This window comes from Leuresthes tenuis, unplaced genomic scaffold (assembly GCF_036924035.1).
Source record: "Leuresthes tenuis unplaced genomic scaffold, fLeuTen1.0.hap1 SCAF_23, whole genome shotgun sequence".
Classification (NCBI taxonomy): Eukaryota; Metazoa; Chordata; class Actinopteri; order Atheriniformes; family Atherinopsidae; genus Leuresthes; species Leuresthes tenuis.
In genome coordinates, this window is record NW_027325377.1 from 28,362,660 (window position 1) to 28,388,252 (window position 25,593).

Below are 25,593 nucleotides of genomic sequence, written 5' to 3' on the forward strand. Positions count from 1 at the left end.
TTTCTTTAAACGTTCTTCATGAAGTGACTTTTCTTTTAAACGTTCTTCAGTGAAGTGACTTTTCTTTAAACGTTCTTCAGTGAAGACTTTTCTTTTAAACGTTCTTCATGAAGTGACTTTTCTTTAAACGTTCTTCATGAAGTGACTTTTCTTTAAACGTTCTTCAGTGAAGTGACTTTTCTTTAAACGTTCTTCATGAAGTGACTTTTCTTTAAACGTTCTTCATGAAGTGACTTTTCTTTAAACGTTCTTCATGAAGTGACTTTTCTTTAAACGTTCTTCATGAAGTGACTTTTCTTTTAAACGTTCTTCATGAAGTGACTTTTCTTTAAACGTTCTTCATGAAGTGACTTTTCTTTAAACGTTCTTCATGAAGTGACTTAAACGTTCTTCAGTGAAGATTTTCTTTAAACGTTCTTCATGAAGTGACTTTTCTTTAAACGTTCTTCATGAAGTGACTTTTCTTTTAAACGTTCTTCATGAAGTGACTTTTCTTTAAACGTTCTTCATGAAGTGACTTAAACGTTCTTCAGTGAAGATTTTCTTTAAACGTTCTTCATGAAGTGACTTTTCTTTAAACGTTCTTCATGAAGTGACTTTTCTTTTAAACGTTCTTCATGAAGTGACTTTTCTTTAAACGTTTTTCATGAGGTGACTTTTCTTTAAACGTTCTTCATGAAGTGACTTTTCTTTAAACGTTCTTCATGACGTGACTTTTCTTTTAAACGTTCTTCATGAAGTGACTTTTCTTTTAAACGTTCTTCATGAAGTGACTTTTCTTTTAAACGTGAGTTGATTTTCTTTTAAACGTTCTTCAGTGAAGTGACTTTTCTTTAGACGTTCTTCATGAAGTGACTTTTCTTTTAAACGTTCTTCATGAAGTGACTTTTCTTTTAAACGTGAGTTGATTTTCTTTTAAACGTTCTTCAGTGAAGTGACTTTTCTTTAAACGTTTTTCATGAGGTGACTTTTCTTTAAATGTTCTTAAGTGACTTTTCTTTTAATTTTTCTTCAGTGAAGACTTTTCTTTAAACGTTCTTCAGTGAAGTGACTTTTCTTTAGACGTTCTTCATGAAGTGACTTTTCTTTTAAACGTGAGTTGATTTTCTTTTAAACGTTCTTCAGTGAAGTGACTTTTCTTTTAAACGTGAGTTGATTTTCTTTTAAACGTTCTTCAGTGAAGACTTTTCTTTAACGTTCTGCAGTGAAGTGACTTTTCTTTAAACGTTCTTCATGAAGTGACTTTTCTTTTAAACGTTCTTCATGAAGTGACTTTTCTTTTAAACGTTCTTCATGAAGTGACTTTTCTTTAAGTTCTTCAGTGAAGACTTTTCTTTAAACGTTTTCAGTGAAGATTTTCTTTTAAACGTTCTTCAGTGAAGATTTTCTTTAAACGTTCTTCATGAAGTGACTTTTCTTTAAACGTTCTTCAGTGAAGTGACTTTTCTTTAACGTTCTGCAGTGAAGTGACTTTTCTTTAAACGTTCTTCATTGAAGACTTTTCTTTAAACGTTCTTCATGAAGTGACTTTTCTTTTAAACGTTCTTCAGTGAAGTGACTTTTCTTTAAACGTTCTTCAGTGAAGACTTTTCTTTAAACGTTCTTCATGAAGTGACTTTTCTTTAAACGTTCTTCATGAAGTGACTTTTCTTTAAACGTTCTTCATGAAGTGACTTTTCTTTTAAACGTTCTTCATGAAGTGACTTTTCTTTTAAACGTTCTTCATGAAGTGACTTTTCTTTAAACGTTTTCAGTGAAGTGACTTAAACGTTCTTCAGTGAAGATTTTCTTTAAACGTTCTTCATGAAGTGACTTTTCTTTAAACGTTCTTCATGAAGTGACTTTTCTTTAAACGTTCTTCATGAAGTGACTTTTCTTTTAAACGTTCTTCATGAAGTGACTTTTCTTTAAACGTTTTTCATGAGGTCACTTTTCTTTAAATGTTCTTCATGAAGTGACTTTTCTTTAAACGTTTTTCATGAGGTGACTTTTCTTTAAACGTTCTTCATTGAAGTGACTTTTCTTTTATACGTTCTTCAAGTGACTTTTTTTAATCGTTCTTCATGAAGTGACTTTTCTTTAAACGTTCTTCAGTGAAGACTTTTCTTTTAAACGTTCTTCATGAAGTGACTTTTCTTTAAACGTTCTTCATGAAGTGACTTTTCTTTAAACGTTCTTCAGTGAAGTGACTTTTCTTTAAACGTTCTTCATGAAGTGACTTTTCTTTAAACGTTCTTCATGAAGTGACTTTTCTTTAAACGTTCTTCATGAAGTGACTTTTCTTTAAACGTTCTTCATGAAGTGACTTTTCTTTTAAACGTTCTTCATGAAGTGACTTTTCTTTAAACGTTCTTCATGAAGTGACTTTTCTTTTAAACGTTCTTCATGAAGTGACTTTTCTTTAAACGTTCTTCATGAAGTGACTTTTCTTTTAAACGTTTTCAGTGAAGTGACTTAAACGTTCTTCAGTGAAGATTTTCTTTAAACGTTCTTCATGAAGTGACTTTTCTTTAAACGTTCTTCATGAAGTGACTTTTCTTTAAACGTTTTTCATGAGGTGACTTTTCTTTAAACGTTCTTCAGTGAAGTGACTTTTCTTTTATACGTTCTTCAAGTGACTTTCTTTAAACGTTCTTCATGAAGTGACTTTTCTTTAAACGTTCTTCATGACGTGACTTTTCTTTTAAACGTTCTTCAGTGAAGTGACTTTTCTTTAGACGTTCTTCATGAAGTGACTTTTCTTTTAAACGTTCTTCATGAAGTGACTTTTCTTTTAAACGTTCTTCATGAAGTGACTTTTCTTTTAAACGTGAGTTGATTTTCTTTTAAACGTTCTTCAGTGAAGTGACTTTTCTTTAAACGTTTTTCATGAGGTGACTTTTCTTTAAACGTTCTTAAGTGACTTTTCTTTTAATTTTTCTTCAGTGAAGACTTTTCTTTAAACGTTCTTCAGTGAAGTGACTTTTCTTTAGACGTTCTTCATGAAGTGACTTTTCTTTTAAACGTGAGTTGATTTTCTTTTAAACGTTCTTCAGTGAAGGGACTTTTCTTTTAAACGTGAGTTGATTTTCTTTTAAACGTTCTTCAGTGAGGTGACTTTTCTTTAACGTTCTGCAGTGAAGTGACTTTTCTTTAAACGTTCTTCATGAAGTGACTTTTCTTTTAAACGTTCTTCATGAAGTGACTTTTCTTTTAAACGTTCTTCATGAAGTGACTTTTCTTTAAGTTCTTCAGTGAAGACTTTTCTTTAAACGTTTTCAGTGAAGATTTTCTTTTAAACGTTCTTCAGTGAAGTGACTTTTCTTTAAACGTTCTTCAGTGAAGATTTTCTTTAAACGTTCTTCATGAAGTGACTTTTCTTTAAACGTTCTTCATGAAGTGACTTTTCTTTAAGTTCTTCGGTGAAGACTTTTCTTTAAACGTTTTCAGTGAAGTGACTTTTCTTTAAACGTTCTTCATGAAGTGACTTTTCTTTAAACGTTCTTCATGAAGTGACTTTTCTTTAAACGTTCTTCATGAAGTGACTTTTCTTTAAACGTTCTTCATGAAGTGACTTTTCTTTAAACGTTCTTCAGTGAAGTGACTTTTCTTTAAACGTTTTTCATGAAGTGACTTTTCTTTAAACGTTCTTCATGAAGTGACTTTTCTTTTAAACGTTCTTCAGTGAAGATTTTCTTTAAAAGTTCTTCAGTGAAGTGACTTTTCTTTAAACGTTCTTCATGAAGTGACTTTTTTTTAAACGTTCTTCATGAAGTGACTTTTTTTTAAATGTCTTCATTGAAGACTTTTCTTTAAACGTTCTTCATGAAGTGACTTTTCTATAAACGTTCTTCATGAAGTGACTTTTCTTTAAACGTTCTTCATGAAGTGACTTTTCTTTAAACGTTCTTCATGAAGTGACTTTTCTTTTAAACGTTTTCAGTGAAGTGACTTTTCTATAAACGTTCTTCATGAAGTGACTTTTCTTTTAAACGTTCTTCATGAAGTGACTTTTCTTTAAACGTTCTTCATGAAGTGACTTTTCTTTAAACGTTCTTCATGAAGTGACTTTTCTTTAAGTTCTTCGGTGAAGACTTTTCTTTAAACGTTCTTCATGAAGTGACTTTTCTTTAAACGTTCTTCAGTGAAGTGACTTTTCTTTAAACGTTCTTCATGAAGTGACTTTTCTTTAAACGTTCTTCATGAAGTGACTTTTCTTTTAAACGTTCTTCAGTGAAGATTTTCTTTAAACGTTCTTCAGTGAAGTGACTTTTCTTTAAACGTTCTTCATGAAGTGACTTTTCTATAAACGTTCTTCATGAAGTGACTTTTCTTTAAACGTTCTTCAGTGAAGTGACTTTTCTTTAAACGTTCTTCATGAAGTGACTTTTCTTTAAACGTTCTTCATGAAGTGACTTTTCTTTTAAACGTTCTTCATGAAGTGACTTTTCTTTAAGTTCTTCAGTGAAGACTTTTCTTTAAACGTTTTCAGTGAAGATTTTCTTTTAAACGTTCTTCAGTGAAGTGACTTTTCTTTAAACGTGAGTTGATTTTCTTTTAAACGTTCTTCAGTGAAGACTTTTCTTTAACGTTCTGCAGTGAAGTGACTTTTCTTTAAACGTTCTTCATGAAGTGACTTTTCTTTTAAACGTTCTTCATGAAGTGACTTTTCTTTTAAACGTTCTTCATGAAGTGACTTTTCTTTAAGTTCTTCAGTGAAGACTTTTCTTTAAACGTTTTCAGTGAAGATTTTCTTTTAAACGTTCTTCAGTGAAGTGACTTTTCTTTAAACGTTCTTCAGTGAAGATTTTCTTTAAACGTTCTTCATGAAGTGACTTTTCTTTAAACGTTCTTCATGAAGTGACTTTTCTTTAAGTTCTTCGGTGAAGACTTTTCTTTAAACGTTCTTCAGTGAAGATTTTCTTTAAACGTTCTTCATTGAAGACTTTTCTTTAAACGTTCTTCATGAAGTGACTTTTCTTTTAAACGTTCTTCAGTGAAGTGACTTTTCTTTAAACGTTCTTCAGTGAAGACTTTTCTTTTAAACGTTCTTCATGAAGTGACTTTTCTTTAAACGTTCTTCATGAAGTGACTTTTCTTTAAACGTTCTTCATGAAGTGACTTTTCTTTAAACGTTCTTCATGAAGTGACTTTTCTTTTAAACGTTCTTCATGAAGTGACTTTTCTTTTAAACGTTCTTCATGAAGTGACTTTTCTTTAAACGTTCTTCATGAAGTGACTTTTCTTTAAACGTTCTTCATGAAGTGACTTAAACGTTCTTCAGTGAAGATTTTCTTTAAACGTTCTTCATGAAGTGACTTTTCTTTAAACGTTCTTCATGAAGTGACTTTTCTTTAAACGTTCTTCATGAAGTGACTTTTCTTTTAAACGTTCTTCATGAAGTGACTTTTCTTTAAACGTTTTTCATGAGGTGACTTTTCTTTAAACGTTCTTCATGAAGTGACTTTTCTTTAAACGTTTTTCATGAGGTGACTTTTCTTTAAACGTTCTTCAGTGAAGTGACTTTTCTTTTAATTTTTCTTCAGTGAAGACTTTACTTTTAAACGTTCTTCAGTGAAGTGACTTTTCTTTTAAACGTGAGTTGATTTTCTTTTAAACGTTCTTCAGTGAGGTGACTTTTCTTTAACGTTCTGCAGTGAAGTGACTTTTCTTTAAACGTTCTTCATGAAGTGACTTTTCTTTTAAACGTTCTTCATGAAGTGACTTTTCTTTTAAACGTTCTTCATGAAGTGACTTTTCTTTAAGTTCTTCAGTGAAGACTTTTCTTTAAACGTTTTCAGTGAAGATTTTCTTTTAAACGTTCTTCAGTGAAGTGACTTTTCTTTAAACGTTCTTCAGTGAAGATTTTCTTTAAACGTTCTTCATGAAGTGACTTTTCTTTAAACGTTCTTCATGAAGTGACTTTTCTTTAAGTTCTTCGGTGAAGACTTTTCTTTAAACGTTTTCAGTGAAGTGACTTTTCTTTAAACGTTCTTCATGAAGTGACTTTTCTTTAAACGTTCTTCATGAAGTGACTTTTCTTTAAACGTTCTTCATGAAGTGACTTTTCTTTAAACGTTCTTCATGAAGTGACTTTTCTTTAAACGTTCTTCAGTGAAGTGACTTTTCTTTAAACGTTTTTCATGAAGTGACTTTTCTTTAAACGTTCTTCATGAAGTGACTTTTCTTTTAAACGTTCTTCAGTGAAGATTTTCTTTAAAAGTTCTTCAGTGAAGTGACTTTTCTTTAAACGTTCTTCATGAAGTGACTTTTCTTTAAACGTTCTTCATGAAGTGACTTTTTTTTAAATGTCTTCATTGAAGACTTTTCTTTAAACGTTCTTCATGAAGTGACTTTTCTATAAACGTTCTTCATGAAGTGACTTTTCTTTAAACGTTCTTCATGAAGTGACTTTTCTTTAAACGTTCTTCATGAAGTGACTTTTCTTTTAAACGTTTTCAGTGAAGTGACTTTTCTATAAACGTTCTTCATGAAGTGACTTTTCTTTTAAACGTTCTTCATGAAGTGACTTTTCTTTAAACGTTCTTCATGAAGTGACTTTTCTTTAAACGTTCTTCATGAAGTGACTTTTCTTTAAGTTCTTCGGTGAAGACTTTTCTTTAAACGTTCTTCATGAAGTGACTTTTCTTTAAACGTTCTTCAGTGAAGTGACTTTTCTTTAAACGTTCTTCATGAAGTGACTTTTCTTTAAACGTTCTTCATGAAGTGACTTTTCTTTTAAACGTTCTTCAGTGAAGATTTTCTTTAAACGTTCTTCAGTGAAGTGACTTTTCTTTAAACGTTCTTCATGAAGTGACTTTTCTATAAACGTTCTTCATGAAGTGACTTTTCTTTAAACGTTCTTCAGTGAAGTGACTTTTCTTTAAACGTTCTTCATGAAGTGACTTTTCTTTAAACGTTCTTCATGAAGTGACTTTTCTTTTAAACGTTCTTCATGAAGTGACTTTTCTTTAAGTTCTTCAGTGAAGACTTTTCTTTAAACGTTTTCAGTGAAGATTTTCTTTTAAACGTTCTTCAGTGAAGTGACTTTTCTTTAAACGTGAGTTGATTTTCTTTTAAACGTTCTTCAGTGAAGACTTTTCTTTAACGTTCTGCAGTGAAGTGACTTTTCTTTAAACGTTCTTCATGAAGTGACTTTTCTTTTAAACGTTCTTCATGAAGTGACTTTTCTTTTAAACGTTCTTCATGAAGTGACTTTTCTTTAAGTTCTTCAGTGAAGACTTTTCTTTAAACGTTTTCAGTGAAGATTTTCTTTTAAACGTTCTTCAGTGAAGTGACTTTTCTTTAAACGTTCTTCAGTGAAGATTTTCTTTAAACGTTCTTCATGAAGTGACTTTTCTTTAAACGTTCTTCATGAAGTGACTTTTCTTTAAGTTCTTCGGTGAAGACTTTTCTTTAAACGTTCTTCAGTGAAGATTTTCTTTAAACGTTCTTCATTGAAGACTTTTCTTTAAACGTTCTTCATGAAGTGACTTTTCTTTTAAACGTTCTTCAGTGAAGTGACTTTTCTTTAAACGTTCTTCAGTGAAGACTTTTCTTTTAAACGTTCTTCATGAAGTGACTTTTCTTTAAACGTTCTTCATGAAGTGACTTTTCTTTAAACGTTCTTCATGAAGTGACTTTTCTTTAAACGTTCTTCATGAAGTGACTTTTCTTTTAAACGTTCTTCATGAAGTGACTTTTCTTTTAAACGTTCTTCATGAAGTGACTTTTCTTTAAACGTTCTTCATGAAGTGACTTTTCTTTAAACGTTCTTCATGAAGTGACTTAAACGTTCTTCAGTGAAGATTTTCTTTAAACGTTCTTCATGAAGTGACTTTTCTTTAAACGTTCTTCATGAAGTGACTTTTCTTTAAACGTTCTTCATGAAGTGACTTTTCTTTTAAACGTTCTTCATGAAGTGACTTTTCTTTAAACGTTTTTCATGAGGTGACTTTTCTTTAAACGTTCTTCATGAAGTGACTTTTCTTTAAACGTTTTTCATGAGGTGACTTTTCTTTAAACGTTCTTCAGTGAATTGACTTTTCTTTTAATTTTTCTTCAGTGAAGACTTTACTTTTAAACGTTCTTCAGTGAAGTGACTTTTCTTTTAAACGTGAGTTGATTTTCTTTTAAACGTTCTTCAGTGAAGTGACTTTTCTTTAAACGTTTTTCATGAGGTGACTTTTCTTTAAATGTTCTTAAGTGACTTTTCTTTTAATTTTTCTTCAGTGAAGACTTTTCTTTAAACGTTCTTCAGTGAAGTGACTTTTCTTTAGACGTTCTTCATGAAGTGACTTTTCTTTTAAACGTGAGTTGATTTTCTTTTAAACGTTCTTCAGTGAAGTGACTTTTCTTTTAAACGTGAGTTGATTTTCTTTTAAACGTTCTTCAGTGAAGACTTTTCTTTAACGTTCTGCAGTGAAGTGACTTTTCTTTAAACGTTCTTCATGAAGTGACTTTTCTTTTAAACGTTCTTCATGAAGTGACTTTTCTTTTAAACGTTCTTCATGAAGTGACTTTTCTTTAAGTTCTTCAGTGAAGACTTTTCTTTAAACGTTTTCAGTGAAGATTTTCTTTTAAACGTTCTTCAGTGAAGTGACTTTTCTTTAAACGTTCTTCAGTGAAGATTTTCTTTAAACGTTCTTCATGAAGTGACTTTTCTTTAAACGTTCTTCATGAAGTGACTTTTCTTTAAGTTCTTCAGTGAAGACTTTTCTTTAAACGTTTTCAGTGAAGTGACTTTTCTTTAAACGTTCTTCATGAAGTGACTTTTCTTTAAACGTTCTTCATGAAGTGACTTTTCTTTAAACGTTCTTCAGTGAAGTGACTTTTCTTTAAACGTTTTTCATGAAGTGACTTTTCTTTAAACGTTCTTCATGAAGTGACTTTTCTTTTAAACGTTCTTCAGTGAAGATTTTCTTTAAACGTTCTTCAGTGAAGTGACTTTTCTTTAAACGTTCTTCATGAAGTGACTTTTCTTTAAACGTTCTTCATGAAGTGACTTTTCTTTAAACGTTCTTCATGAAGTGACTTTTCTTTAAACGTTCTTCAGTGAAGTGACTTTTCTTTAAACGTTCTTCTGAAGTGACTTTTCTTTTAAACGTTTTCAGTGAAGTGACTTTTCTATAAACGTTCTTCAAGAAGTGACTTTTCTTTTAAACGTTCTTCATGAAGTGACTTTTCTTTAAACGTTCTTCATGAAGTGACTTTTCTTTTAAACGTTCTTCAGTGAAGATTTTCTTTAAACGTTCTTCAGTGAAGTGACTTTTCTTTAAACGTTCTTCATGAAGTGACTTTTCTTTAAACGTTCTTCATGAAGTGACTTTTTTTTAAATGTTCTTCATTGAAGACTTTTCTTTAAACGTTCTTCATGAAGTGACTTTTCTTTAAACGTTCTTCATGAAGTGACTTTTTTTTAAATGTCTTCATTGAAGACTTTTCTTTAAACGTTCTTCATGAAGTGACTTTTCTATAAACGTTCTTCATGAAGTGACTTTTCTTTAAACGTTCTTCATGAAGTGACTTTTCTTTAAACGTTCTTCATGAAGTGACTTTTCTTTAAACGTTCTTCATGAAGTGACTTTTCTTTAAACGTTCTTCATGACGTGACTTTTCTTTTAAACGTTCTTCAGTGAAGTGACTTTTCTTTTATACGTTCTTCAAGTGACTTTTTTTAAACGTTCTTCATGAAGTGACTTTTCTTTAAACGTTCTTCATGACGTGACTTTTCTTTTAAACGTTCTTCAGTGAAGTGACTTTTCTTTTAAACGTCTTCATGAAGTGACTTTTCTTTTAAACGTTCTTCATGAAGTGACTTTTCTTTTAAACGTGAGTTGATTTTCTTTTAAACGTTCTTCAGTGAAGTGTTTTTTCTTTAAACGTTTTTCATGACGTGACTTTTCTTTAAACGTTCTTCATGAAGTGACTTTTCTTTTAAACGTTCTTCATGAAGTGACTTTTCTTTTAAACGTGAGTTGATTTTCTTTTAAACGTTCTGCAGTGAAGTGACTTTTCTTTAAACGTTCTTCATTGAAGACTTTTCTTTAAACGTTCTTCATGAAGTGACTTTTCTTTTAAACGTTCTTCAGTGAAGTGACTTTTCTTTAAACGTTCTTCAGTGAAGTGACTTTTCTTTAAACGTTCTTCATGAAGTGACTTTTCTTTAAACGTTCTTCATGAAGTGACTTTTCTTTAAACGTTCTTCATGAAGTGACTTTTCTTTTAAACGTTCTTCATGAAGTGACTTTTCTTTTAAACGTTCTTCATGAAGTGACTTTTCTTTAAACGTTCTTCATGAAGTGACTTTTCTTTTAAACGTTTTCAGTGAAGTGACTTAAACGTTCTTCAGTGAAGATTTTCTTTAAACGTTCTTCATGAAGTGACTTTTCTTTAAACGTTTTTCATGAGGTGACTTTTCTTTAAACGTTCTTCATGAAGTGACTTTTCTTTAAACGTTTTTCATGAGGTGACTTTTCTTTAAACGTTCTTCAGTGAAGTGACTTTTCTTTTATACGTTCTTCAAGTGACTTTTTTTAAACGTTCTTCATGAAGTGACTTTTCTTTAAACGTTCTTCATGACGTGACTTTTCTTTTAAACGTTCTTCAGTGAAGTGACTTTTCTTTAGACGTTCTTCATGAAGTGACTTTTCTTTTAAACGTTCTTCATGAAGTGACTTTTCTTTTAAACGTGAGTTGATTTTCTTTTAAACGTTCTTCAGTGAAGTGACTTTTCTTTAAACGTTTTTCATGAGGTGACTTTTCTTTAAATGTTCTTAAGTGACTTTTCTTTTAATTTTTCTTCAGTGAAGACTTTTCTTTAAACGTTCTTCAGTGAAGTGACTTTTCTTTAGACGTTCTTCATGAAGTGACTTTTCTTTTAAACGTGAGTTGATTTTCTTTTAAACGTTCTTCAGTGAAGTGACTTTTCTTTTAAACGTGAGTTGATTTTCTTTTAAACGTTCTTCAGTGAAGACTTTTCTTTAACGTTCTGCAGTGAAGTGACTTTTCTTTAAACGTTCTTCATGAAGTGACTTTTCTTTTAAACGTTCTTCATGAAGTGACTTTTCTTTTAAACGTTCTTCATGAAGTGACTTTTCTTTAAGTTCTTCAGTGAAGACTTTTCTTTAAACGTTTTCAGTGAAGATTTTCTTTTAAACGTTCTTCAGTGAAGTGACTTTTCTTTAAACGTTCTTCAGTGAAGATTTTCTTTAAACGTTCTTCATGAAGTGACTTTTCTTTAAACGTTCTTCATGAAGTGACTTTTCTTTAAGTTCTTCAGTGAAGACTTTTCTTTAAACGTTTTCAGTGAAGTGACTTTTCTTTAAACGTTCTTCATGAAGTGACTTTTCTTTAAACGTTCTTCATGAAGTGACTTTTCTTTAAACGTTCTTCAGTGAAGTGACTTTTCTTTAAACGTTTTTCATGAAGTGACTTTTCTTTAAACGTTCTTCATGAAGTGACTTTTCTTTTAAACGTTCTTCAGTGAAGATTTTCTTTAAACGTTCTTCAGTGAAGTGACTTTTCTTTAAACGTTCTTCATGAAGTGACTTTTCTTTAAACGTTCTTCATGAAGTGACTTTTTTTTAAATGTCTTCATTGAAGACTTTTCTTTAAACGTTCTTCATGAAGTGACTTTTCTTTAAACGTTCTTCATGAAGTGACTTTTCTTTAAACGTTCTTCAGTGAAGTGACTTTTCTTTAAACGTTCTTCATGAAGTGACTTTTCTTTAAACGTTCTTCATGAAGTGACTTTTCTTTAAACGTTCTTCATGAAGTGACTTTTCTTTTAAACGTTTTTCATGAGGTCACTTTTCTTTAAACGTTCTTCATGAAGTGACTTTTCTTTAAACGTTTTTCATGAGGTGACTTTTCTTTAAACGTTCTTCATTGAAGTGACTTTTCTTTTATACGTTCCTCAAGTGACTTTTTTTAATCGTTCTTCATGAAGTGACTTTTCTTTAAACGTTCTTCAGTGAAGACTTTTCTTTTAAACGTTCTTCATGAAGTGACTTTTCTTTTAAACGTTCTTCATGAAGTGACTTTTCTTTTAAACGTTCTTCATGAAGTGACTTTTCTTTTAAACGTTCTTCATGAAGTGACTTTTCTTTAGACGTTCTTCATGAAGTGACTTTTCCTTTAAATGTGAGTTGATTTTCTTTTAAACGTTCTTCAGTGAAGTGACTTTTCTTTTAAACGTGAGTTGATTTTCTTTTAAACGTTCTTCAGTGAAGACTTTTCTTTAACGTTCTGCAGTGAAGTGACTTTTCTTTAAACGTTCTTCATTGAAGACTTTTCTTTAAACGTTCTTCATGAAGTGACTTTTCTTTTAAACGTTCTTCAGTGAAGTGACTTTTCTTTAAACGTTCTTCAGTGAAGACTTTTCTTTTAAACGTTCTTCATGAAGTGACTTTTCTTTAAACGTTCTTCATGAAGTGACTTTTCTTTAAACGTTCTTCATGAAGTGACTTTTCTTTAAACGTTCTTCATGAAGTGACTTTTCTTTAAACGTTCTTCATGAAGTGACTTTTCTTTAAACGTTCTTCATGAAGTGACTTTTCTTTAAACGTTCTTCATGAAGTGACTTTTCTTTTAAACGTTCTTCATGAAGTGACTTTTCTTTAAACGTTTTTCATGAGGTCACTTTTCTTTAAACGTTCTTCATGAAGTGACTTTTCTTTAAACGTTTTTCATGAGGTGACTTTTCTTTAAACGTTCTTCATTGAAGTGACTTTTCTTTTATACGTTCTTCAAGTGACTTTTTTTAATCGTTCTTCATGAAGTGACTTTTCTTTAAACGTTCTTCAGTGAAGACTTTTCTTTTAAACGTTCTTCATGAAGTGACTTTTCTTTAAACGTTCTTCATGAAGTGACTTTTCTTTAAACGTTCTTCAGTGAAGTGACTTTTCTTTAAACGTTCTTCATGAAGTGACTTTTCTTTAAACGTTCTTCATGAAGTGACTTTTCTTTAAACGTTCTTCATGAAGTGACTTTTCTTTAAACGTTCTTCATGAAGTGACTTTTCTTTAAACGTTTTTCATGAGGTGACTTTTCTTTAAACGTTCTTCATGAAGTGACTTTTCTTTAAACGTTCTTCAGTGAAGTGACTTTTCTTTTATACGTTCTTCAAGTGACTTTTTTTAAACGTTCTTCATGAAGTGACTTTTCTTTAAACGTTCTTCATGACGTGACTTTTCTTTTAAACGTTCTTCAGTGAAGTGACTTTTCTTTAGACGTTCTTCATGAAGTGACTTTTCTTTTAAACGTTCTTCATGAAGTGACTTTTCTTTTAAACGTTCTTCATGAAGTGACTTTTCTTTTAAACGTGAGTTGATTTTCTTTTAAACGTTCTTCAGTGAAGTGACTTTTCTTTAAACGTTTTTCATGAGGTGACTTTTCTTTAAACGTTCTTAAGACTTTTCTTTTAATTTTTCTTCAGTGAAGACTTTTCTTTAAACGTTCTTCAGTGAAGTGACTTTTCTTTAGACGTTCTTCATGAAGTGACTTTTCTTTTAAACGTGAGTTGATTTTCTTTTAAACGTTCTTCAGTGAAGACTTTTCTTTAAACGTTCTTCATGAAGTGACTTTTCTTTTAAACGTTCTTCATGAAGTGACTTTTCTTTTAAACGTTCTTCATGAAGTGACTTTTCTTTAAGTTCTTCAGTGAAGACTTTTCTTTAAACGTTTTCAGTGAAGATTTTCTTTTAAACGTTCTTCAGTGAAGTGACTTTTCTTTAAACGTTCTTCAGTGAAGATTTTCTTTAAACGTTCTTCATGAAGTGACTTTTCTTTAAACGTTCTTCATGAAGTGACTTTTCTTTAAGTTCTTCGGTGAAGACTTTTCTTTAAACGTTTTCAGTGAAGTGACTTTTCTTTAAACGTTCTTCATGAAGTGACTTTTCTTTAAACGTTCTTCATGAAGTGACTTTTCTTTAAACGTTCTTCATGAAGTGACTTTTCTTTAAACGTTCTTCATGAAGTGACTTTTCTTTAAACGTTCTTCAGTGAAGTGACTTTTCTTTAAACGTTTTTCATGAAGTGACTTTTCTTTAAACGTTCTTCATGAAGTGACTTTTCTTTTAAACGTTCTTCAGTGAAGATTTTCTTTAAAAGTTCTTCAGTGAAGTGACTTTTCTTTAAACGTTCTTCATGAAGTGACTTTTCTTTAAACGTTCTTCATGAAGTGACTTTTTTTTAAATGTCTTCATTGAAGACTTTTCTTTAAACGTTCTTCATGAAGTGACTTTTCTATAAACGTTCTTCATGAAGTGACTTTTCTTTAAACGTTCTTCATGAAGTGACTTTTCTTTAAACGTTCTTCATGAAGTGACTTTTCTTTTAAACGTTTTCAGTGAAGTGACTTTTCTATAAACGTTCTTCATGAAGTGACTTTTCTTTTAAACGTTCTTCATGAAGTGACTTTTCTTTAAACGTTCTTCATGAAGTGACTTTTCTTTAAACGTTCTTCATGAAGTGACTTTTCTTTAAGTTCTTCGGTGAAGACTTTTCTTTAAACGTTCTTCATGAAGTGACTTTTCTTTAAACGTTCTTCAGTGAAGTGACTTTTCTTTAAACGTTCTTCATGAAGTGACTTTTCTTTAAACGTTCTTCATGAAGTGACTTTTCTTTTAAACGTTCTTCAGTGAAGATTTTCTTTAAACGTTCTTCAGTGAAGTGACTTTTCTTTAAACGTTCTTCATGAAGTGACTTTTCTATAAACGTTCTTCATGAAGTGACTTTTCTTTAAACGTTCTTCAGTGAAGTGACTTTTCTTTAAACGTTCTTCATGAAGTGACTTTTCTTTAAACGTTCTTCATGAAGTGACTTTTCTTTTAAACGTTCTTCATGAAGTGACTTTTCTTTAAGTTCTTCAGTGAAGACTTTTCTTTAAACGTTTTCAGTGAAGATTTTCTTTTAAACGTTCTTCAGTGAAGTGACTTTTCTTTAAACGTGAGTTGATTTTCTTTTAAACGTTCTTCAGTGAAGACTTTTCTTTAACGTTCTGCAGTGAAGTGACTTTTCTTTAAACGTTCTTCATGAAGTGACTTTTCTTTTAAACGTTCTTCATGAAGTGACTTTTCTTTTAAACGTTCTTCATGAAGTGACTTTTCTTTAAGTTCTTCAGTGAAGACTTTTCTTTAAACGTTTTCAGTGAAGATTTTCTTTTAAACGTTCTTCAGTGAAGTGACTTTTCTTTAAACGTTCTTCAGTGAAGATTTTCTTTAAACGTTCTTCATGAAGTGACTTTTCTTTAAACGTTCTTCATGAAGTGACTTTTCTTTAAGTTCTTCGGTGAAGACTTTTCTTTAAACGTTCTTCAGTGAAGATTTTCTTTAAACGTTCTTCATTGAAGACTTTTCTTTAAACGTTCTTCATGAAGTGACTTTTCTTTTAAACGTTCTTCAGTGAAGTGACTTTTCTTTAAACGTTCTTCAGTGAAGACTTTTCTTTTAAACGTTCTTCATGAAGTGACTTTTCTTTAAACGTTCTTCATGAAGTGACTTTTCTTTAAACGTTCTTCATGAAGTGACTTTTCTTTAAACGTTCTTCATGAAGTGACTTTTCTTTTAAACGTTCTTCATGAAGTGACTTTTCTTTTAAACGTTCTTCATGAAGTGACTTTTCTTTAAACGTTCTTCATGAAGTGACTTTTCTTTAAACGTTCTTCATGAAGTGACTTAAACGTTCTTCAGTGAAGATTTTCTTTAAACGTTCTTCATGAAGTGACTTTTCTTTAAACGTTCTTCATGAAGTGACTTTTCTTTAAACGTTCTTCATGAAGTGACTTTTCTTTTAAACGTTCTTCATGAAGTGACTTTTCTTTAAACGTTTTTCATGAGGTGACTTTTCTTTAAACGTTCTTCATGAAGTGACTTTTCTTTAAACGTTTTTCATGAGGTGACTTTTCTTTAAACGTTCTTCAGTGAAGTGACTTTTCTTTTAATTTTTCTTCAGTGAAGACTTTACTTTTAAACGTTCTTCAGTGAAGTGACTTTTCTTTTAAACGTGAGTTGATTTTCTTTTAAACGTTCTTCAGTGAAGTGACTTTTCTTTAAACGTTTTTCATGAGGTGACTTTTCTTTAAATGTTCTTAAGTGACTTTTCTTTTAATTTTTCTTCAGTGAAGACTTTTCTTTAAACGTTCTTCAGTGAAGTGACTTTTCTTTAGACGTTCTTCATGAAGTGACTTTTCTTTTAAACGTGAGTTGATTTTCTTTTAAACGTTCTTCAGTGAAGTGACTTTTCTTTTAAACGTGAGTTGATTTTCTTTTAAACGTTCTTCAGTGAAGACTTTTCTTTAACGTTCTGCAGTGAAGTGACTTTTCTTTAAACGTTCTTCATGAAGTGACTTTTCTTTTAAACGTTCTTCATGAAGTGACTTTTCTTTTAAACGTTCTTCATGAAGTGACTTTTCTTTAAGTTCTTCAGTGAAGACTTTTCTTTAAACGTTTTCAGTGAAGATTTTCTTTTAAACGTTCTTCAGTGAAGTGACTTTTCTTTAAACGTTCTTCAGTGAAGATTTTCTTTAAACGTTCTTCATGAAGTGACTTTTCTTTAAACGTTCTTCATGAAGTGACTTTTCTTTAAGTTCTTCAGTGAAGACTTTTCTTTAAACGTTTTCAGTGAAGTGACTTTTCTTTAAACGTTCTTCATGAAGTGACTTTTCTTTAAACGTTCTTCATGAAGTGACTTTTCTTTAAACGTTCTTCAGTGAAGTGACTTTTCTTTAAACGTTTTTCATGAAGTGACTTTTCTTTAAACGTTCTTCATGAAGTGACTTTTCTTTTAAACGTTCTTCAGTGAAGATTTTCTTTAAACGTTCTTCAGTGAAGTGACTTTTCTTTAAACGTTCTTCATGAAGTGACTTTTCTTTAAACGTTCTTCATGAAGTGACTTTTCTTTAAACGTTCTTCATGAAGTGACTTTTCTTTAAACGTTCTTCAGTGAAGTGACTTTTCTTTAAACGTTCTTCTGAAGTGACTTTTCTTTTAAACGTTTTCAGTGAAGTGACTTTTCTATAAACGTTCTTCAAGAAGTGACTTTTCTTTTAAACGTTCTTCATGAAGTGACTTTTCTTTAAACGTTCTTCATGAAGTGACTTTTCTTTTAAACGTTCTTCAGTGAAGATTTTCTTTAAACGTTCTTCAGTGAAGTGACTTTTCTTTAAACGTTCTTCATGAAGTGACTTTTCTTTAAACGTTCTTCATGAAGTGACTTTTTTTTAAATGTTCTTCATTGAAGACTTTTCTTTAAACGTTCTTCATGAAGTGACTTTTCTTTAAACGTTCTTCATGAAGTGACTTTTTTTTAAATGTCTTCATTGAAGACTTTTCTTTAAACGTTCTTCATGAAGTGACTTTTCTATAAACGTTCTTCATGAAGTGACTTTTCTTTAAACGTTCTTCATGAAGTGACTTTTCTTTAAACGTTCTTCATGAAGTGACTTTTCTTTAAACGTTCTTCATGAAGTGACTTTTCTTTAAACGTTCTTCATGACGTGACTTTTCTTTTAAACGTTCTTCAGTGAAGTGACTTTTCTTTTATACGTTCTTCAAGTGACTTTTTTTAAACGTTCTTCATGAAGTGACTTTTCTTTAAACGTTCTTCATGACGTGACTTTTCTTTTAAACGTTCTTCAGTGAAGTGACTTTTCTTTTAAACGTCTTCATGAAGTGACTTTTCTTTTAAACGTTCTTCATGAAGTGACTTTTCTTTTAAACGTGAGTTGATTTTCTTTTAAACGTTCTTCAGTGAAGTGTTTTTTCTTTAAACGTTTTTCATGACGTGACTTTTCTTTAAACGTTCTTCATGAAGTGACTTTTCTTTTAAACGTTCTTCATGAAGTGACTTTTCTTTTAAACGTGAGTTGATTTTCTTTTAAACGTTCTGCAGTGAAGTGACTTTTCTTTAAACGTTCTTCATTGAAGACTTTTCTTTAAACGTTCTTCATGAAGTGACTTTTCTTTTAAACGTTCTTCAGTGAAGTGACTTTTCTTTAAACGTTCTTCAGTGAAGTGACTTTTCTTTAAACGTTCTTCATGAAGTGACTTTTCTTTAAACGTTCTTCATGAAGTGACTTTTCTTTAAACGTTCTTCATGAAGTGACTTTTCTTTTAAACGTTCTTCATGAAGTGACTTTTCTTTTAAACGTTCTTCATGAAGTGACTTTTCTTTAAACGTTCTTCATGAAGTGACTTTTCTTTTAAACGTTTTCAGTGAAGTGACTTAAACGTTCTTCAGTGAAGATTTTCTTTAAACGTTCTTCATGAAGTGACTTTTCTTTAAACGTTTTTCATGAGGTGACTTTTCTTTAAACGTTCTTCATGAAGTGACTTTTCTTTAAACGTTTTTCATGAGGTGACTTTTCTTTAAACGTTCTTCAGTGAAGTGACTTTTCTTTTATACGTTCTTCAAGTGACTTTTTTTAAACGTTCTTCATGAAGTGACTTTTCTTTAAACGTTCTTCATGACGTGACTTTTCTTTTAAACGTTCTTCAGTGAAGTGACTTTTCTTTAGACGTTCTTCATGAAGTGACTTTTCTTTTAAACGTTCTTCATGAAGTGACTTTTCTTTTAAACGTGAGTTGATTTTCTTTTAAACGTTCTTCAGTGAAGTGACTTTTCTTTAAACGTTTTTCATGAGGTGACTTTTCTTTAAATGTTCTTAAGTGACTTTTCTTTTAATTTTTCTTCAGTGAAGACTTTTCTTTAAACGTTCTTCAGTGAAGTGACTTTTCTTTAGACGTTCTTCATGAAGTGACTTTTCTTTTAAACGTGAGTTGATTTTCTTTTAAACGTTCTTCAGTGAAGTGACTTTTCTTTTAAACGTGAGTTGATTTTCTTTTAAACGTTCTTCAGTGAAGACTTTTCTTTAACGTTCTGCAGTGAAGTGACTTTTCTTTAAACGTTCTTCATGAAGTGACTTTTCTTTTAAACGTTCTTCATGAAGTGACTTTTCTTTTAAACGTTCTTCATGAAGTGACTTTTCTTTAAGTTCTTCAGTGAAGACTTTTCTTTAAACGTTTTCAGTGAAGATTTTCTTTTAAACGTTCTTCAGTGAAGTGACTTTTCTTTAAACGTTCTTCAGTGAAGATTTTCTTTAAACGTTCTTCATGAAGTGACTTTTCTTTAAACGTTCTTCATGAAGTGACTTTTCTTTAAGTTCTTCAGTGAAGACTTTTCTTTAAACGTTTTCAGTGAAGTGACTTTTCTTTAAACGTTCTTCATGAAGTGACTTTTCTTTAAACGTTCTTCATGAAGTGACTTTTCTTTAAACGTTCTTCAGTGAAGTGACTTTTCTTTAAACGTTTTTCATGAAGTGACTTTTCTTTAAACGTTCTTCAGTGAAGATTTTCTTTAAACGTTCTTCAGTGAAGTGACTTTTCTTTAAACGTTCTTCATGAAGTGACTTTTTTTTAAATGTCTTCATTGAAGACTTTTCTTTAAACGTTCTTCATGAAGTGACTTTTCTTTAAACGTTCTTCATGAAGTGACTTTTCTTTAAACGTTCTTCAGTGAAGTGACTTTTCTTTAAACGTTCTTCATGAAGTGACTTTTCTTTAAACGTTCTTCATGAAGTGACTTTTCTTTAAACGTTCTTCATGAAGTGACTTTTCTTTTAAACGTTTTTCATGAGGTCACTTTTCTTTAAACGTTCTTCATGAAGTGACTTTTCTTTAAACGTTCTTCATGAAGTGACTTTTCTTTAAACGTTCTTCAGTGAAGTGACTTTTCTTTAAACGTTTTTCATGAAGTGACTTTTCTTTAAACGTTCTTCATGAAGTGACTTTTCTTTTAAACGTTCTTCAGTGAAGATTTTCTTTAAACGTTCTTCAGTGAAGTGACTTTTCTTTAAACGTTCTTCATGAAGTGACTTTTTTTTAAATGTCTTCATTGAAGACTTTTCTTTAAACGTTCTTCATGAAGTGACTTTTCTTTAAACGTTCTTCATGAAGTGACTTTTCTTTAAACGTTCTTCAGTGAAGTGACTTTTCTTTAAACGTTCTTCATGAAGTGACTTTTCTTTAAACGTTCTTCATGAAGTGACTTTTCTTTAAACGTTCTTCATGAAGTGACTTTTCTTTTAAACGTTTTTCATGAGGTCACTTTTCTTTAAACGTTCTTCATGAAGTGACTTTTCTTTAAACGTTTTTCATGAGGTGACTTTTCTTTAAACGTTCTTCATTGAAGTGACTTTTCTTTTATACGTTCCTCAAGTGACTTTTTTTAATCGTTCTTCATGAAGTGACTTTTCTTTAAACGTTCTTCAGTGAAGACTTTTCTTTTAAACGTTCTTCATGAAGTGACTTTTCTTTTAAACGTTCTTCATGAAGTGACTTTTCTTTTAAACGTTCTTCATGAAGTGACTTTTCTTTTAAACGTTCTTCATGAAGTGACTTTTCTTTAGACGTTCTTCATGAAGTGACTTTTCCTTTAAATGTGAGTTGATTTTCTTTTAAACGTTCTTCAGTGAAGTGACTTTTCTTTTAAACGTGAGTTGATTTTCTTTTAAACGTTCTTCAGTGAAGACTTTTCTTTAACGTTCTGCAGTGAAGTGACTTTTCTTTAAACGTTCTTCATTGAAGACTTTTCTTTAAACGTTCTTCATGAAGTGACTTTTCTTTTAAACGTTCTTCAGTGAAGTGACTTTTCTTTAAACGTTCTTCAGTGAAGACTTTTCTTTTAAACGTTCTTCATGAAGTGACTTTTCTTTAAACGTTCTTCAGTGAAGTGACTTTTCTTTAAACGTTCTTCATGAAGTGACTTTTCTTTAAACGTTCTTCATGAAGTGACTTTTCTTTAAACGTTCTTCATGAAGTGACTTTTCTTTAAACGTTCTTCATGAAGTGACTTTTCTTTAAACGTTCTTCATGAAGTGACTTTTCTTTTAAACGTTCTTCATGAAGTGACTTTTCTTTAAACGTTTTTCATGAGGTCACTTTTCTTTAAACGTTCTTCATGAAGTGACTTTTCTTTAAACGTTTTTCATGAGGTGACTTTTCTTTAAACGTTCTTCATTGAAGTGACTTTTCTTTTATACGTTCTTCAAGTGACTTTTTTTAATCGTTCTTCATGAAGTGACTTTTCTTTAAACGTTCTTCAGTGAAGACTTTTCTTTTAAACGTTCTTCATGAAGTGACTTTTCTTTAAACGTTCTTCATGAAGTGACTTTTCTTTAAACGTTCTTCAGTGAAGTGACTTTTCTTTAAACGTTCTTCATGAAGTGACTTTTCTTTAAACGTTCTTCATGAAGTGACTTTTCTTTAAACGTTCTTCATGAAGTGACTTTTCTTTAAACGTTCTTCATGAAGTGACTTTTCTTTAAACGTTTTTCATGAGGTGACTTTTCTTTAAACGTTCTTCATGAAGTGACTTTTCTATAAACGTTCTTCATGAAGTGACTTTTCTTTAAACGTTCTTCATGAAGTGACTTTTCTTTAAACGTTTTTCATGAGGTGACTTTTCTTTAAACGTTCTTCATGAAGTGACTTTTCTTTAAACGTTCTTCAGTGAAGTGACTTTTCTTTTATACGTTCTTCAAGTGACTTTTTTTAAACGTTCTTCATGAAGTGACTTTTCTTTAAACGTTCTTCATGACGTGACTTTTCTTTTAAACGTTCTTCAGTGAAGTGACTTTTCTTTAGACGTTCTTCATGAAGTGACTTTTCTTTTAAACGTTCTTCATGAAGTGACTTTTCTTTTAAACGTTCTTCATGAAGTGACTTTTCTTTTAAACGTGAGTTGATTTTCTTTTAAACGTTCTTCAGTGAAGTGACTTTTCTTTAAACGTTTTTCATGAGGTGACTTTTCTTTAAACGTTCTTAAGACTTTTCTTTTAATTTTTCTTCAGTGAAGACTTTTCTTTAAACGTTCTTCAGTGAAGTGACTTTTCTTTAGACGTTCTTCATGAAGTGACTTTTCTTTTAAACGTGAGTTGATTTTCTTTTAAACGTTCTTCAGTGAAGACTTTTCTTTAAACGTTCTTCATGAAGTGACTTTTCTTTTAAACGTTCTTCATGAAGTGACTTTTCTTTTAAACGTTCTTCATGAAGTGACTTTTCTTTAAGTTCTTCAGTGAAGACTTTTCTTTAAACGTTTTCAGTGAAGATTTTCTTTTAAACGTTCTTCAGTAAAGTGACTTTTCTTTAAACGTTCTTCAGTGAAGATTTTCTTTAAACGTTCTTCATGAAGTGACTTTTCTTTAAACGTTCTTCATGAAGTGACTTTTCTTTAAGTTCTTCGGTGAAGACTTTTCTTTAAACGTTTTCAGTGAAGTGACTTTTCTTTAAACGTTCTTCATGAAGTGACTTTTCTTTAAACGTTCTTCATGAAGTGACTTTTCTTTAAACGTTCTTCAGTGAAGTGACTTTTCTTTAAACGTTTTTCATGAAGTGACTTTTCTTTAAACGTTCTTCATGAAGTGACTTTTCTTTTAAACGTTCTTCAGTGAAGATTTTCTTTAAACGTTCTTCAGTGAAGTGACTTTTCTTTAAACGTTCTTCATGAAGTGACTTTTCTTTAAACGTTCTTCATGAAGTGACTTTTTTTTAAATGTCTTCATTGAAGACTTTTCTTTAAACGTTCTTCATGAAGTGACTTTTCTATAAACGTTCTTCATGAAGTGACTTTTCTTTAAACGTTCTTCATGAAGTGACTTTTCTTTAAGTTCTTCGGTGAAGACTTTTCTTTAAACGTTTTCAGTGAAGTGACTTTTCTTTAAACGTTCTTCATGAAGTGACTTTTCTTTAAACGTTCTTCATGAAGTGACTTTTCTTTAAACGTTCTTCATGAAGTGACTTTTCTTTAAACGTTCTTCAGTGAAGTGACTTTTCTTTAAACGTTTTTCATGAAGTGACTTTTCTTTAAACGTTCTTCATGAAGTGACTTTTCTTTTAAACGTTCTTCAGTGAAGATTTTCTTTAAACGTTCTTCATGAAGTGACTTTTCTTTTAAACGTTCTTCATGAAGTGACTTTTCTTTAAACGTTCTTCATGAAGTGACTTTTCTTTTAAACGTTTTCAGTGAAGTGACTTAAACGTTCTTCAGTGAAGATTTTCTTTAAACGTTCTTCATGAAGTGACTTTTCTTTAAACGTTTTTCATGAGGTGACTTTTCTTTAAACGTTCTTCATGAAGTGACTTTTCTTTAAACGTTTTTCATGAGGTGACTTTTCTTTAAACGTTCTTCAGTGAAGTGACTTTTCTTTTATACGTTCTTCAAGTGACTTTTTTTAAACGTTCTTCATGAAGTGACTTTTCTTTAAACGTTCTTCATGACGTGACTTTTCTTTTAAACGTTCTTCAGTGAAGTGACTTTTCTTTAGACGTTCTTCATGAAGTGACTTTTCTTTTAAACGTTCTTCATGAAGTGACTTTTCTTTTAAACGTGAGTTGATTTTCTTTTAAACGTTCTTCAGTGAAGTGACTTTTCTTTAAACGTTTTTCATGAGGTGACTTTTCTTTAAATGTTCTTAAGTGACTTTTCTTTTAATTTTTCTTCAGTGAAGACTTTTCTTTAAACGTTCTTCAGTGAAGTGACTTTTCTTTAGACGTTCTTCATGAAGTGACTTTTCTTTTAAACGTGAGTTGATTTTCTTTTAAACGTTCTTCAGTGAAGTGACTTTTCTTTTAAACGTGAGTTGATTTTCTTTTAAACGTTCTTCAGTGAAGACTTTTCTTTAACGTTCTGCAGTGAAGTGACTTTTCTTTAAACGTTCTTCATGAAGTGACTTTTCTTTTAAACGTTCTTCATGAAGTGACTTTTCTTTTAAACGTTCTTCATGAAGTGACTTTTCTTTAAGTTCTTCAGTGAAGACTTTTTTTTAAACGTTTTTAGTGAAGATTTTCTTTTAAACGTTCTTCAGTGAAGTGACTTTTCTTTAAACGTTCTTCAGTGAAGATTTTCTTTAAACGTTCTTCATGAAGTGACTTTTCTTTAAACGTTCTTCATGAAGTGACTTTTCTTTAAGTTCTTCAGTGAAGACTTTTCTTTAAACGTTTTCAGTGAAGTGACTTTTCTTTAAACGTTCTTCATGAAGTGACTTTTCTTTAAACGTTCTTCATGAAGTGACTTTTCTTTAAACGTTCTTCAGTGAAGTGACTTTTCTTTAAACGTTTTTCATGAAGTGACTTTTCTTTAAACGTTCTTCATGAAGTGACTTTTCTTTTAAACGTTCTTCAGTGAAGATTTTCTTTAAACGTTCTTCAGTGAAGTGACTTTTCTTTAAACGTTCTTCATGAAGTGACTTTTCTTTAAACGTTCTTCATGAAGTGACTTTTTTTTAAATGTCTTCATTGAAGACTTTTCTTTAAACGTTCTTCATGAAGTGACTTTTCTTTAAACGTTCTTCATGACGTGACTTTTCTTTTAAACGTTCTTCAGTGAAGTGACTTTTCTTTTAAACGTCTTCATGAAGTGACTTTTCTTTTAAACGTTCTTCATGAAGTGACTTTTCTTTTAAACGTGAGTTGATTTTCTTTTAAACGTTCTTCAGTGAAGTGTTTTTTCTTTAAACGTTTTTCATGACGTGACTTTTCTTTAAACGTTCTTCATGAAGTGACTTTTCTTTTAAACGTTCTTCATGAAGTGACTTTTCTTTTAAACGTGAGTTGATTTTCTTTTAAACGTTCTGCAGTGAAGTGACTTTTCTTTAAACGTTCTTCATTGAAGACTTTTCTTTAAACGTTCTTCATGAAGTGACTTTTCTTTTAAACGTTCTTCAGTGAAGTGACTTTTCTTTAAACGTTCTTCAGTGAAGTGACTTTTCTTTAAACGTTCTTCATGAAGTGACTTTTCTTTAAACGTTCTTCATGAAGTGACTTTTCTTTAAACGTTCTTCATGAAGTGACTTTTCTTTTAAACGTTCTTCATGAAGTGACTTTTCTTTTAAACGTTCTTCATGAAGTGACTTTTCTTTAAACGTTCTTCATGAAGTGACTTTTCTTTTAAACGTTTTCAGTGAAGTGACTTAAACGTTCTTCAGTGAAGATTTTCTTTAAACGTTCTTCATGAAGTGACTTTTCTTTAAACGTTTTTCATGAGGTGACTTTTCTTTAAACGTTCTTCATGAAGTGACTTTTCTTTAAACGTTTTTCATGAGGTGACTTTTCTTTAAACGTTCTTCAGTGAAGTGACTTTTCTTTTATACGTTCTTCAAGTGACTTTTTTTAAACGTTCTTCATGAAGTGACTTTTCTTTAAACGTTCTTCATGACGTGACTTTTCTTTTAAACGTTCTTCAGTGAAGTGACTTTTCTTTAGACGTTCTTCATGAAGTGACTTTTCTTTTAAACGTTCTTCATGAAGTGACTTTTCTTTTAAACGTGAGTTGATTTTCTTTTAAACGTTCTTCAGTGAAGTGACTTTTCTTTAAACGTTTTTCATGAGGTGACTTTTCTTTAAATGTTCTTAAGTGACTTTTCTTTTAATTTTTCTTCAGTGAAGACTTTTCTTTAAACGTTCTTCAGTGAAGTGACTTTTCTTTAGACGTTCTTCATGAAGTGACTTTTCTTTTAAACGTGAGTTGATTTTCTTTTAAACGTTCTTCAGTGAAGTGACTTTTCTTTTAAACGTGAGTTGATTTTCTTTTAAACGTTCTTCAGTGAAGACTTTTCTT